The sequence below is a fragment of the Nicotiana attenuata genome, chromosome 6, assembly GCF_001879085.1.
Source record: "Nicotiana attenuata strain UT chromosome 6, NIATTr2, whole genome shotgun sequence".
Classification (NCBI taxonomy): domain Eukaryota; kingdom Viridiplantae; phylum Streptophyta; class Magnoliopsida; order Solanales; family Solanaceae; genus Nicotiana; species Nicotiana attenuata.
The window spans coordinates 29,724,833-29,731,120 of NC_031994.1; positions in this window are offsets into that span (position 1 = coordinate 29,724,833).

Sequence of the window (6,288 nt, forward strand, 5' to 3'; positions counted from 1 at the left end):
CCTTATGCAAAATGGAGGCAGGGCTTAGCCTCATGCAGGATTCGGGACAGGGCTTAGTCCCATGCAAATGGAAGGCAGAGCTTAGCCTTATGCAGATATGGAGGCAGGGCTTAGCCTCATGCAGGATGGAGGCAGGGCTTAGCCTCATGCAGGATTCGGGACAGGGCTTAGTACCATGCAAATGGAAGGCAGAGCTTAGCCTTATGCAGATATGGAGGCAGGGCTTAACCTCATGCAGGATTCGGGATAGGGCTTAGTCCCATGCAAATGGAAGGCGGAGCTTAGCCTTATGCAGATATGGAGGCAGGGCTTAGCCTCATGCAGATATGGAGGCAAGGCTAAGCCTCATGCAGATGGAGACAGAGCTTAGTCTCATGCAAGATTCGGGACAGGGCTTAGTCCCATACAAATGGAAGGCAGTGCTTAGCCTTATGCAAAATGGAGGCAGGACTTAGCCTCATGCAAATGGAGACAGAGCTTCGTCTCATGCAAGATTCGGGACAGGGCTTAGTCCCATGCAAATGGAAGGCAGAGCTTAGCCTTATGCAGATATGGAGGCAGGGCTTAGGCTCGTGCAGATGGAGACAGATCTTAGTCTCATGCAAAATTCGGGAGAGGGCTTAGTCCCATGCAAATGGAAGGCAGTGCTTAGCCTTATGCAAAATGGAAGGCAGAGTTTAGCCTTATGCAAAATGGAGACAGAGCTTAGTCTCATGCAAGATTCGGGACAGGGCTTAGTCCCATGCAAATGGAAGGCAAAGNGCTCAATTTCAGGCAAATTCAAAGGAGTCCCGCTTGACTAATGTAAAGAGAATATTGAGATACTTGAAAGGCACCACTTACCTTTGCCTTCGGTATCCAAAAGGTAGTAATTTTAATCTAGTGGGATATGCTGACGCTGATTATGCAGGTTTCTTTGTGGATAGGAAGAGCACCTCAAGTATGGCACACTTCCTTGGTTCATGTCTTGTGTCATGGGCTATCAAAAAGCAAAATTCAATGGCCTTATCTACTGCTGAAGCTAAGTATGTTGTTGCTGCTTCATGATTGTGCTAAATTGTTGTGGATCAAACAACCAATATTGAACTTTGGAATTGATGTTGGTTGCATCCCTATTTTCTGTGATAACACTAGTGCTATTAGTATGACTAAGAATCCGGTTCATCATAAGAGAACTAAGCACATAGATGTTAGACACCATTTTTTGAGGGACAACTATGAGAAAGGCTTGATCACTATGGAATTTTGTGCTACTGACAAGCAAATTGCTGACATCTTCACAAAAGCCTTAAGTAGAGATCACTTTGAGAGGAACAAGATGGAATTAGGGATGATTAAGATCACCTAAAAGGACCAGTTCAAGGTTAAACGGAAAAAAAGGATTGAAAAACAAAAATTGGTTAGAAAGTCTGTAAATTGTGTATAATTAGATTAAATCTTGTTCAGTCTCATACTTTCCATAGTATACTCTTGTGCCATGTGTTAAAATGACTCATTAATCTCTAATGATATTTTCTCTATTTTGGCAAATTTAGACTCACACAAGAGAATTATCAGTGAAGAACCTGGTTCATCAAGGTAACACGGTATGTTTTCTACACTCTGCATAATTTAAAATAACTTTATTTGGATCATGAGCTTTAGTGTCCCAACCGAATGGAAGTCCTACCAAATACCAAACTCCTTTTGGACTTATCCGTTACAAGTGAACCAGTCCTATTCAAAAGAGTCCCAACCGAATGGAAGTACCTAGATTCTAGGGATACACTCCAATGTCTCTTCAAAGCTGAATTTCAGTTTGATTAAAACTTCTAAGAGTCTGAAAAGCTGAAGTTACCCCATCAATTATTCCTTTGTATATTGATCAGCTTTAGTGTATTCCTTACTTCATCTCTCTCAAGCGGTTAAAAACTCTCATTCTTCTTTCATCTTCCAAACACAATCTAATTCTCTTCTCTTCCATACCCTAGCCCAGATATGTCGAACACCTCTGAAAATCCTTCATCACCACCACAGGAAACCAATTCTACACCTTCTACCACTCCTTCAATCACACTAATCTCTAAGAAAAGTAGAGTAAAGATGAGGACTTGTAAGATTGTCGCTGAAGGAGAGCATATCAAGAAAATAAACAAGCAATTGAAAGCAGGTTGGGAAGAAGAATTCCAGAAATTTGAAGATTCATTTAAGTGTGCTACTAAGGGGGAAGAAAGTAGGTCTTCTGAAACTGAACAGGTATCTTCTGATTCTAAAATTACTCTTGAGACAATTTCTGAAGTTTCTGCAAATTTGGAGAATAGATTTGTACTGGTAGGATCTATAGAAGGTGTTGAGACTACAGAATCTGGAGAAGTTGATGGTAAAAATAAAAAGGGAAAAGAAAAAAGAGAGCAAGGGTGCTAGGAGTACTGTGAGGGGAAAGAGTACAAGAGTGGTTGATTCTTCACCCACTCATATTGGTCTAACAAAAGAAACTGGTGCAATGGTTGTTTGGGGAGAGAAATTTACTGAAATAGAAGAGAGTGTGAGCAAAACAAGGGGAAGTGGGAAGCTGCTGAGGGGTAGGTTCAACTTGAGAAATATAGATGAACCTGTTCCATCTGAATAGGAAACCCTCTTGGACCTACTGATAGGGTTATCAATGGCACCAAAACTCATGCCATTCCCTATGGTTTCATTCTCACAACTGTGCTTGCACATTTCAAGGTACCTATGAAGAAGTGGGGTTAATACTCTGCTTGCTTGCGGTTATGAAGTCAATGTCATTCTTAATGAACCTGGTTCATCTAAAAAGACACCTATCAATAGCAAAGTCAGAGCTCTAGTACAGGAGAGTGAGGCAAAGGATATTGAAATAGCAAGGCTGAAGACACGATTGGTTGAGACACAATCTGAGAGAGACGTTCTCAGAACTGAACTTGCAAGGGAAAAGGAGAAGAATGATGGAATTCTTCAAGACATGCTGAAATTTCTCCAAGCAAATAACCCAGCCCCTACCTCTTCCAAGCCTTAAATCCTAGCCTAGTGTAGATCAACCAGTGACCCAATTCGGGACGTTGTATCTTTTGCTCATGTTTTCAGTATTTTTATTTCTTCTTATGCTTTGTGGTAGAATCTTATCAATCATCAATGAAATTCACTGCCTTTTGCTCTAACTGTTTGTTTATATTTCTTTGATGATTAAAATTCTTAGCTTGATCTATGATGATTAATCCATGTTTGCATTTGAAGTAGCCCCAGTGGCCATGAGTAAGTTTTAAAATCTGGTTATCTCACATTTTTTATGCAACTTTCAATGATGCCAAAAGGGGAAAAAAGGTTGTGCTTTACACTTTGAACAGTAATGTTTATAACATAATGTACCTGGTCCTTGATGATAAGTGATATAAAGGAAAAATGTTTCTAACATTGTGTTGATGTTTGAGCTGAGTTCTGGCAGGGCCTAAGTGTATGAAAAGCACAGTGTTTGTCATTATCAAAAAGGGGGAATTTGTTGGCCCAAGTAAAGGTTAGTTTTGAAGACTGACAAAGGAACTCAGACATGAACCAGGTCCATCCAGTGGTCCATCCCTCAGGTTCACAAAAACGGGCAGATTCAAGCTTGTGGGATGCACGTGAAGGAGATAAGCTTAACTTGGTGTATTTAATATCTCCTGATCGAAAAGGTTGCATAATCGATAAGGAGAAGGAGTCCTTAATCAAAGAGAACACAAGTCAAGATAGGGAAGGAGTTAGAAGTTGAAATCAACTAGAACTCTTCCACCATGGAAGAGTTGCATCAGAACTCTAGTTATTTCTTCATCTACTAACTCTATAAATTGCAGGATGTTCTCACATTAAAGTGTTGCACAAAAACGCAGAAGTTAAACGTGAATTGGGAGCAAAATAGCAAGGCTTTTTGCAAGCAGTTCGTGTGTGATTCAAGTGTGCAAACCTGAAGTTACATGAACCAGATTGAAGAACCAGCTCCATAAAGAGTTTTATGTGTCTTTCTTTATTTCTAGTTCAATTGTAGTAGGTGTTTCATATTGTACCTTTCAGCTTTATCTAGAAGCAATTGTAATAGGTATATTGAGTATTCAAGTTAGAGTTAACTTGAAGTTGTCGTAGCAGTTAGAGGCTGGTTGCCACAACGAGATTAGAGTTAATCCTTAGGTTTACAAAGAGTTTTGTAAATGCTGTTTTGGCTTAGTGATTTTAGTGGAAGTTTGAGAAAATCCTACTGAGTAGTAGGTCGTGGTTTTTTCACCTTTTGAGCCAGGTGTTTTCCACGTAAAAATCTCTGTGTTCTTTATTTTATGTACTTTTAATTCCGCAAACAGCAGTCGTTAGTACACCTAGAAGAACCAGGTCCTTCCAGAAGCAGTTTAAGCGAAAAATTGAGTACCACACAAATCACCCCCCCTCTTGTGTGGTATTGACGTTTAGAACATCAGACTACATATGGTAGTCTGTTTATCACATAAGCAGCAACTAAAATACAATGACCCCAAAACTTGAGAGGAATGTACCCTTGAAACTTCATTGCCCTGGCAACTTCAAGTATATGTCTGTGCTTCCTTTCTGCCACCCCATTCTGTTGGGGTGTGTATACACATGTCCTTTGTTGTATAATTCCTATTGTTCCACATAGGTCTTGCATTCCTGAGTCACAAACTCCCCTCCATTATCTGATCTAATTGTTTTAATCACAACATTAAATTGAATTCCAACCATTCTAACAAAGTTCCTTAAAACTATGATGACATCTGACTTAGGCTTTAACAAAAAAATCCATGTCACACGAGAGTAGTCATCCAAAATAGTGAGAAAGTATTTATTTCCATCAAAAATTGGTGTAGTATAGGGTCCCCATACATCCAAATATAACAGTTCAAATACCTTTTGGATCTACTAGTACTCAAAGAGAAAGGTGATCTGTGATGCTTAGCTAGTGGTCATACTTCACATTTACTTACTACATATTGACAAGTGTCTAAATTGTATCCTAAGAGCTGCTTCATAGGTCCTCCTGAAGCATGTCCCGGTCTCTTGTGCCAGATGATTGCCTCCACTCTATTCCTCTTGTGCTGTTAATCCTCTTGCATTCTCCTTTTCTTTCAGTTCTGCTGCATTATTTGTTTGTGAAACCAGCAAATAGAGTCCATTCCTTTCTTTGCCAATCCCCTTCACCTCCCCAATGAAGAGGTCCTGGAACAAACAAAAATTAGGGTAGAATACAACCAAGCATCTAAGATCTCTTGTGACTTTGGAAACAGACATGAGGTTATACTGAAAATCTGGTATAAACAGGACATTTTTTACCTCCCTTGTTCTTGTTATTCTGCAGTTACCGATATGTGTAACATGTGCTATTTGGTAAATTAACCTTCTTAGTTTCCTTAACATCAACTGCTTTAATATCTCTTAATAATCTCAGATCTGCAACCATATGATTGGTTGCACCTGTATCTATTATCCAATGAGCCTTTGCTACATCAACAAGAAATGAGAATGCAGTATTACCTGCCATGTTAGTCACATTCTCATGTGCTTGTTCACGATTGGTATTGAGGTTCAGCATCTTCATTATTTGGTCATATTGCTCTACAGTCAACTGTGGTGCTCTGGCCATTTCTCCTTTGTTACATCCATCAAGTTGCCAAGTTGTAAGGCCTCGTGAAAATTTGTACTCAAAACCTAGTAGCTCGTAGTGCGCAGTTCCGAGTATTCGGACCCTTTGTACTGATCTAAGCATTTAAAAATCAAGAATCAAAGTTTTCCAGAAAAGTGCTATTATGTGGTCCAGAATACGGTCGCAAATCAAGTATGTGGACCGCATTTCTGTCGCAAAGTGAGTCAGGATGTTAGTCAAAATTGAAGTCAAAATGCAGTCCATTATGCGATCGGATAACTGGTATGCGGACCGCATTTCTGCCGCAAACCCAAACAGAATGATCAGATTTTGGGAGCACTTTTGCGGTCCATTCTGCGGGCCACATTTCCGCTTTACGATCGCAAATGAGATCGCATACCTGACTCGGGGCTCCTATTTTTCTAAATTTTAAACCTGACCCCTTCTTCAATAAAACACCCCAACCCCTCATTTTAACATATTTTCTGAACAAAACTAGAGAGAGGGAAGAGAGGGTTCTTGAGAGAGAAAGTTTTATCTTCATCAATTTGATTCTTCAAAGTCACCCGGGCCAGGAAATTTCAAGCAATTGTCTTCATCTCCGTTCTTGCATGTAAGATACCCAGCCCTTTTTCATTGGTTTTCAGATTTAAACAAAAAGGGGATTCTCATGC